Here is a 9,905-nt window from a genome sequence, read left to right as displayed (position 1 = left end):
TGACCACATAAACATCATGCAAAAATACAAGTGTTCTTGAAATCTTTAGAAGCAAAGATAGCATTGCTGGACAAACCTCAGGAGTGATCATGTCACTTTCCTCACCGGTTTGTTATGAGGATGAAATGAAATGTTTGCAAAAAAGTACTTAGCCTGGTGTCTGGAACATAGTAGCACTTATATAATGGCTTTTTCCTTTCCCATTATTCCCCATACTTTCTGCCTTAGGAATCAGATCCAGTCACAAGGCTTTAAATATCATCTTTATGCAAGTGATTCTGAATTCTTTATTTCTCTACCTGAATTTTAACCTATTTATTACAATTTCCTCTTGAAGGTGTCTCTCTAGCATCTTAGATTCAATATATCCAGAAAAAAACTCATCTTTCAACCAAGATTAGCTCCTTCTTATAAGCTCAAAACCATACTGTATTCTTTGAGTCTTTCCTCTCCCTTATGCACATATCAATTAGTCACCAAGTCTTGTCAGTTTTTCTTTTGCAGTGTCTCACATCTGTTTGTCCCTTCTTATTTCCACCACCTTAGTTCAGGAACCCATTGCTTTTTATCTGGGATATTGCAAAGGGTTCTTAATTGGCACTCCTGCCTCCAGTCAAGAGTGCCTTCCAAGTCCATTCTGTTCAAGGCAATAGCTTAACTTTCCTAAAGGATAGATGCCCTGATACCTAATAGCTCTGTGAGAGGGGAGAGTTATTTAATCTCTTTAATCTTTAATTCCCTAATCTATGCATTAGGACCACTCCCAAGGTACCTGCGTCTCATTGACCACCCATTGGTTGGTTGTGGTCCTTCATTCTTGAAGAAGACCAAAATGCTAGAGTCAAGTGACACTTTGTCAGCTGGCTGATCAGACCAGTGTTAGCCTGGAAGGCTCTACCTCAGGGCAGACACAAATAGCCCATGTGAATATTTGGGCTATATTCTATACATTTGCATATCCTGCATTTCCTTTGAACTGTTTCAATTCTGCTCTACTCATAAGCACATCACATTCTCTAACGCGGGTATATCATGCTGAGTGGTCCTGTATCACTGTCTCCCATTTCACACCATCAGATCCAAAGTTCTTAAGAGACACCTTGAGAGTGTCCTTCTATCTCTTCTTCTGACCATTATGTGAACTGGCCAAAAATAAGTCCTAGGCCAAGCTCCATTTGGTCATTGTTTGGGCTCTGGTTGACTCAGAGTGAATGTAAATAGCAACTATTTCTGTTTTGGCCGGGAACCCTGAGTGTCTCCCCCCTCCCCCCCCACGACCCAGAATGATTTTTTTTACTTTTTTAACTAAGTAAAAGAGGTCATTTTCTGCCTCATTTCTTACCTATCCTTAATCACTGAATGAGGAATTGCCTCAGTCAAACTGAAACCTGTAAAAGACCTTAGCTCAAAAAAGTCAAGGTCTCCCAGTGCACCTAGGGCCATCTCCAGTCATTGCACAGCTCGCCCTCACTTAATCCCCATCCACTTGCATGTTATGGCATCACCTCCCTGAGGTCATGATCCTCTTCTAGAACAAACGACAACAACATTATCAGAATAACAAAAAAAAGTTTAATATCATCATCGGGTTGGGAGTATCTTGTGAGATCATATGTGCAAAATGTTTTATAAAGTACAATGTATTCATGTATCCCATGAGCTCCTAATGTTACATGAATTTTCACTATTATTTTGTCCACAAAACTCTCCTATTCAAAAAAGTTTCATTGACTACTGAATGAAAGCCAAACTCTTCAGTCTGGAATTCCAACTTTACAGTCTTTCCCCTAATTACTGTTTCAGTATAGTCTAGTAAAGGGAATATTGAATTTGAAATAACAATCCTTGGTTTCCAGTCTCAGCACTACTGCTCACTATTGTATGAGTCTGTGAAATTAAATTTTACCTCTGTGAGTCTCAGTTTTCCAATCAGAAAAAAAGACAAGTAATTTCTTAAATCCATTGAAGCTCCAATAGCCTATGGCTGTGATTTTGAACCTCTCATACCCATACCATCAAGCTGAACTGAAATATTACTGTGAAATTACCAATCACCACAACAGCTTCAGTTTCTGTGTAGTTGTCCTTACCTTCCTCATCTCTATCCATTGATATCGTCTCTGTCCTTCAAATATTGAATCAAATACCACATTTAAGAAAGTTTTTCCCAAATCCCCACACCAGGTAGATAGTTACTACTTTGAAGGGAATGAATCAGAAAGACTTGTGTTCAAATCTGGCTTGAGTTAAATGTATGAACCTGGACAAGCATATTAACTTTCAATTTCCTCATGTTTAAAATAAGGCTGTTATAGCACTTACCTCCTGCAATTGTTGTGAGGATAAAGCAATATTTGTGTAAGTGCTTCTCAAATCTTAATGTGTAAAAGCTCATTGTTATTATATTGTTAGTAGTACTACTAATCATCCCACCCATAAGTTGAAATCAAGTAGCTTTTGTGTGTGTGTGAGTGTGTGTATGCGACATGCAATTTTGTTTTATCTTTCCTACTAGCCTATATAATCTTTGATGTTAAGAATTATGTTTTGTGTACTTTGGGGTCTCAAAATGATGACTTCAGAAGCACTTGCATAAAGATGATTAAAACCTTGTCACTGGATATGATTCCCAAGTCAAATTTTATGTATTTCTGTATTGTTAGTCTTTTCCTAACATAATATCTTGGGAGATACTAAAGCAATATTATAAAATAAAATTATTTCATTATACATGCATATAATATCTGTGCAAATGTGTGTGCATCTATGTATAGACACAATTCCTCAGTACAACAAAAGAGAATAATCATTAACATGAAAGAAATTTGAAATACTACGTTGGTGATTTTTTTCTAAACCATTTAAGCTGAGAAGTGATGATTTCATTTTCTTATATATAGTAGCAGTTGTGGAGATCAAATTTAACCAACCTCAGCAAAATTGAAAACAAAATCCTGGTTTCCAGTTTGGTGTGCCATTTATAGATTATCAATACATAGACGAAAGCTTGACTACAAAAGCAAATTATTGCTACCACTGTTACAGAAGGACTGGAAATTCTCAGTGTCCTCCAAGTGTCTTTGAAAACATAAGTGCTTCATCTGAATTCTGTATTACTGTATCTTAACTATAAGATATTCTACTAGCATACTTTTACAGTATGATTAGAGTAAAACGTAACTAACATTTGTAGCACTTTAAGGCTGGCAGTGCCATTTGACATAGATAATATTATATTCCTGACAGTGACTCCAATCAGTGCTTATTATTTATCTCCATTTTACAGACCTGTGTTTGGAAAGGTTGAGAGATTTGCCTCGGGTGACATAAGTGGGATGTATGTGCACTGGGTCTGAATCCAGCTCCTTATGACTTGCAGTATGGATTCCTTCCACCACACCATGCTTGTATCATTTGTGAGTCTTGAAGCAAAAAAAAAAAAAAAGGGTATACTCATACATACTCTTTAGATTATATCACTTAAACAACTTAAAATGTTGTAGATGTCATAACGTTTATTTTAATTCATTCAGTCTGTTACAGATGCATCATGGTACTCTTTACTGACCTAAATGATGCAAACATATGTATCTTTTGGATTTTGTATCTACACTTCTGCAATTGTGATGAATGCTGTTGGCCGGCATTTTAAACAGTATAGAATCCATGAGTATAATCATCAACTCTGTTGGCCAGATTGCAAACACAAATTCTCCAGTCAACAAAACTAGGTTGTGACTAGTATGAATAAAGGTTGATCTAGTTGTGACCCTATGGATGGATTAACTCATAACATTTTTATTTGTTGCCAGGGTTATGCCAAAATTCTGAAAGGTATTTTCCTCAGTCAGCTAATAGTAATTATGGAGGTTGTATTATTTGTCCTTAGTTATATACTTGAACTTAGTCCATTTAGAAAATGATTTCATTTGGTTTCTATCAGTGTTACTGTTCTAACAAAATAAACCAGAATATTTTTGGAGACACTTCATCTAAGGATAAGATTAATCCATTATTAGCCTTCTGACAAGAACATCTACCATATCATTTTAAAAGCAACACTATATCTAATAATATATTAATATTATTAATATCTAACAATATATTCTCACCTTATCAAATACCCACGTGGATTCATTTCTACTGGTATGGCTGAGTTCTATCACTGCATATATGTTGATTAGTGGCAATTCTGGGCTTATTGTGTAAGTCACCTCAAAATTACTGATTTTACCCCGGTATAACCATTTTGTCATTGAATTGAATGTTCATTTAACCTATATTGAACCATAAGTGCTTCTAAATTATGATTTAGTTAGCATTTTTCATTCACATATATAATTCCATATAGAACATATTAGTTTTTCTACTTATAGGAAATAGGAATGGAGTATGGAAGTTTGGACCATGTAAGCACAGGAGGCTAAAGTGATGTTAGTCTTAATCACTCCATCTCTTCATAGAATTGTGGCAGCAAGGTGAAGGGGCTAGGAAGCAATATCTATGATGGAGCAAAGCCCCACACAAATTTCTGGCAGGTGCTAAAGTTCATGTTAAATGTTTTACATTCTTAAACAATGAAGTACTAAATGACATGCTTTGTGGTGTGCAAAGGAGGGTTTTACAACTTTGCCATTCATTTTGTTTGACGTCTGGTTTTGTAGTCTGCCCTATTACCATGGTCTCCTGATCATGGAGCTGTAGTTGACCTTCCTATATGTATTTTCTTCCCCTACTGGAACAGGAACTCATTGAAGTCAGGAATTTCCTGCATTTTATATTTTCATCTCCAAAATTTATCACAAATTTGAAGATAATAAAGGCTTAATAAAAACTAATTCATGAAGGTTATTAACTAAAGTGTATATGGCAATTTGTTAGTTGTGTAATGGAAAGGACAATTTTTATTCCCTGTACAGAATAGACTAAATGACCAATGGTGTTACATCCAATTCTAAAAATTTGGAAGCCTGTTTCTTCATATGTAAGATGAATGAATTGGAGATAACATCTAAGATCCCATTGAGATCTCAATCTATAATTTTAGAACCCTGAAACATTTTAGTGTCCCTACTATTTGGTCTCTGAATGCTATCCAGATGTTATCCAATGTCATTCCTAAAATGTTGCACTGAAGTCCAACTAAAATATTCTAGATATATTCTTATCAAGACAGAATACCAAAGGATTATTACTTCCCTAAACCTGAACATTATGCTTCTTTCAATCCTAAAATTTCACTGGGTTTAGTTGGCCAAAGAGTACTGAGAAATTCTGTGTGTGTGTGTCTGTGTGTGTATGTGTAATTAAAATTTGTGTTACAGAATGTTTAGAGCACATGTACAGCTTGACCAGAAGTGGACCACTATGATCTTTTTCCCTCCACATTAACTCTAACATAGATTATTTCAATGTCTTGGTAGTTTTCATGATTTGCCTGATGGGAAGTGAAACTTTAGAATGATTTTGAATTTGTATTTCTCTTAACTTCTAGTGATTTGCAGAATGTTTCCATGTGGTGATTTTTAGGTGTTTTATGTCTTTTTAATATTTGTCTTTTGAGAGATAATTCTTAATTGATTTCATATATAGATTTCATAGATTTCAATATATAATCAATTTAAGTATATTTTGCATATAAGACTTTTATCAATGAAATAACATGGAAATACCTCCCCCACCCTACAATTTCTTTTCCAAGCCTGTCTTTATTCATTTTATTCATGCAAAAATCTTTAATTTTTGCAATAAAAATTTTCTTATTAATCCTTAGTCCTGCTTAACTTTCTTTTTTTATTTAGTACTTTTTTGCAATTCACCTAGCTTTTCTTTTAAGAAATTAGATGGGGGTGGGGCAGAGCCAAGAGGTTGAGTGGAAGCAGGAACTCACCTGAGCTCTCCCACAATTTCCTCCAGATACCTCTTAGGGGTGGATCTGAGTGGACTTTGGAGTGGCCGAATACACAAAGAGACTGAGTGTGGCAGAATTCCATCCCAAGACAACCTGGAGGGTTGACAGAAAGGATCTAGTGGGCTGGGGGAGGAGTGCAGATCACAAGGCTGCATCAGCACAGACTCTCCATAGCAGAGCCACAGCAGAACCAAACAGACTGCATCACTGAAAACATCAGTGATTCCCAGACTTCACAGAGCAGGAAAGGATTTCTGTTGGAACTGGGTGAGAGAGAGGCACATTCCTGTGACAGTGGCAGTAGTTATTCCTGGGGCTATCAGTTCACAGATTAAATGTTTGAAAGTCACCAATTTAAACTTCCAGGATCCAAAATGGCAGAGTAAATAATAAGTGCTCCCAGCCTCCCTTCTTCACCTTGAAAAGCCCAGAGAATATTGCCCCAGGAAAAATTCTGGAATAGTAAAGCCAGCAGAAAGGGTACAGAAGTCTTTTAGCTCAAGAGATTAGGTGGATTAAGGGGAAATGTCTCTCATGCAGTGACTGAAGCAGACCAATGCAGCATGGCAGGCATCCCAGCAAGCCAGTAGCAAGCCCCACCTCAACAAAAACAGGGGCAGATCCTGAGCCCCATGGATATGGAGCCAGCCAGCATCAACACCAGCAGCCCAGGCATGCCTTTGCACAGCCAGGGGAATTGGCAGACACCAGCAGGGGTGGGCATCAACTGACAGCTGAGCCTACCAGTGCTCAAAATGAAAAAAAAAAAAAAGAGAGAAAAAAAAAATCACTGAAAAAAGCTGCTTAAAAAGTAAAATTGGCCAAATAATAAGGTTAAAAAAAACTAACTGGAGAAAATAACTCCTTAAAATATAAAATTGGCCAAATGGAAAAGAAGGTACAAAAGCTAAGCAAAAACAATTTGTTAAATATTTGAATTGGGCAAGTAGAAGCTAATGATTCTATGAAGCATCAATCATCAGTCAAACAAAATCTAAAGAATTAAAAAATAGAAGAATATGTAAAATATCTTATTGGAAAAACAACTGAACTGGAAAATAGATCCAGAAGAGATAATGTAAGAATTATTGACCTACCAGAAAGTCATGATAAAAAAAATTCCCTGGACAGTATCTTCTAAGAAATCATCAAGGAAAATTCCCCCAATGTCCTAGAACCAGAGGGCAAAATAGCCATTGAAACAATTCACCAAATCACCTCCTGAAAGAGACCCCAAATTGAAAACACCAAGGAATATTATAGCCAAACTCCAGAATTATCAGTTCAAGGAGAAAATGCTACAAGTATCCAGAAGAAACGATTAAAAAATAGTAGAACTACATACAGTCAGGATAATGCAGGACCTTGCAGCTTCTGCATTAAAACATCAGTGATTGGAATAAGATATTCCATTAGGCAAAGGAGTTTGGATCGACTAAGGATCAACTACCCAGGAAAACTGAGCATAGTCATTTAGGCAAGGAGATGGAATTCAATGAAATAAGGGACTTCCAATCCTTCCTGATGAAAAGGTCAGAGCTCAATGGAAAATTTAATCTTCAAAAACAAGACAAAAAAGGCATAAAAAGGTAAACAGGGGAAAACAATTTAAAAAAACATGCTATTTGATAAAGGAAGATTGTTTAATACCTACATGGGAGATACTTGTAAATCTTCAGAATGATATATTTATTATGACATCTAAAAGGGATATACATAGACATAGGGTGTAGGTATAAATTAATTGATGTGATAACAAAAAAAACCTAATAATGAGAGCAAAGGGATTATAAAGGGGAAAGAGGAAAGGAGGAGGCAGAAAAGGGTAAATTACATCACATGAAGATGCACAAAAACATAGTAGAAAGAAAGAAGGGAGGAAGATGAGTATTGTTTGAACTTTACTCAAATCAGATTTGATTCAAGAAGGGAATAATATATTCAGTTAAGTATAGAAATCTAACTTGCCCTACAGGCAGTAGGAGGAGAAAGGGGAAAGAAACCAGAGGAGTGGTTAGAAGGGAGGGAAGAAGTAGTAAGAGAAAAGGGAAAGAAAAGAGAGGGGGACTGATAGAAGGGAGGAAAGATTGAAGGAGGTGGTAGTCAAAGTCAAAACTCTTTTGAGGAAAGTAAGGATAATAAGGTTCAGAGGTTTATAACTTTGAATATGAATGGTATGAACTCTCACTTAAAACAGAAACAGGTAGCACAGTGGATTAAAAACCATCATCCTGCAATATGTTGTTTACAAAAAAATACATTTGAAACGGGACACAGACAAGGTAAAGGTAAAAGACTGGAGTAAAATATATTATGCTTCAGCTGAAGTAAAAAAAAATAATGCATTCCTAATCTCAGACAAAGCAAAGGCAAAAACAAATCTAATCAAAAGTGATAAGGAAAGAAACTATATCCTACTAAAAGGCACCATAGAAAAAGAACTAATGTCATTACTAAATATATATGCACCAAGTGGTATAGCATTGTAATGGGAATGTAAATTTGTAAGATCTTCCCTGCCCCTAGGCTAGAGTGCACCTGGAGCCTGGGGTGGGAGACTTATTTTTCAGTAGATACTTTTTGATTGGCCAGTGGGTCAATAAGGTTGTTACATTCTTTGAGCCAGGAGAAGGCTATATAAGCCCTGATGTGTAGCTTTGTTTTGGGGCTCACTTTGAGAAGTGTTCTGTTAATTGATCAGATGAGACTCTGGGAAACAGTTGCTGCTACAGAGGCCCCCCTCGGCTTTGAAAATCCCAGATGTTGATTTGGTATGGATGTAATGGTTGGACAGTTTGGAAACTGTCTACCTGATCTGTTTCTCTCTCTTGATAATTCTGTCTGTATACTCTGAAGTTTGGGGTGCTGACCTTTTTCCCCTGAACTAGGTGAACGATACATATGTGACTGATTAAAATAAGCTTGTTAACCCATTTTGAGTTGCTTTTCTTTATCAAAGCAGATCCACGAACCTGTGTTGGCAGACACCCTGGGGACACTGGGGTGCTTGCTGCTACAAGCATGCAGATTCTTAAAGGAAAGAGAAGTTAAGGGAATTACAGGAAGAAATAGACAGCAAAACTATAGAGTGGGGGACCTGAACATCTCCCTCTTTGAATTTTATAAATCTAATTTCAAAATAAATAAGAAAGAAGTTAAGGAGGTAAATAGAATTTTAGAAAACATAGATATCATAGACTTCTGGAGAAAACAATGTAGATAGTAAGGAATATACCTTTCTCTCAGTGGTACATGGCATGTACAAAAAAATTGACCATAGTCATGAGATATAAATACTTCACAACCTCACAGTGCAGAAAAGCAGAAATATTAAATGCATCCTTTTCAGATCATGATGCACTAAAAATTATATGTAATAAAGGGCCATGGAAAGATAGACTAAAAATTAATTGGAATTTAAATAATCTAATCCTAAAGAATGAGTGGGTCAAACAACAAATCATAGAAACAATAACTTCATTCAAGAGAAAGACACTAATAAGACAACATACCAAAACTTATGGGATGCTGTCAAAGCAGTTATTAGGGGAAGCTTTATATGTCTGAATGCTTACATGAATAAAATAGAGAAAGATGAGGTTAATCAATTGGGCATGCAATGAAGAAAAGCTAAAAAATAAAACAAATTAAAAATCCTCAAATAAATATGAAATTAGAAATACTGAAAACCAAGGGAGAGATTAGTAAAATTTAAATTAAAAAACGTATTGAACTAAGAGCTGGTTTTATGGGAAAAAAAAAAACAATAAAATTGATAAACCTTTGGTTAATTTGATTTAACAAAAGAAACCAAATTACCTATATCAAAAAATTAAAAGCGTGAATTCATGACCAATGAAGAAATTACAATAATAATTAAGAATTATTTTGCCCAATTATATGCCCATTTGATAATCAGTGAAATGGATGAATATTTACCAAAATATAAATAGCCCAGATTAATAGAAGAGGGAGTAAAATATTGAAATAACCC

At 35.7% G+C, this 9,905-nt stretch overlaps 1 protein-coding gene across 1 annotated transcript in view; it reads left to right on the top strand.

The window, feature by feature from the left end:
• The window catches only part of CNTNAP4 (contactin associated protein family member 4), a 598,489-nt gene that overhangs the window by 175,441 nt on the left and 413,143 nt on the right, over positions 1 to 9,905 (top strand). The gene's annotated exons all lie outside the window — the stretch shown is intronic.

This window comes from Petaurus breviceps, unplaced genomic scaffold (assembly GCF_028583685.1).
Source record: "Petaurus breviceps papuanus isolate PSGF00001 unplaced genomic scaffold, PetGlider_PUasm1.0 183, whole genome shotgun sequence".
NCBI lineage: Eukaryota > Metazoa > Chordata > Mammalia > Diprotodontia > Petauridae > Petaurus > Petaurus breviceps.
The sequence above is the reverse complement of the archived record's forward strand: the minus strand, read 5'-3'. Positions and strand labels throughout refer to the sequence as shown.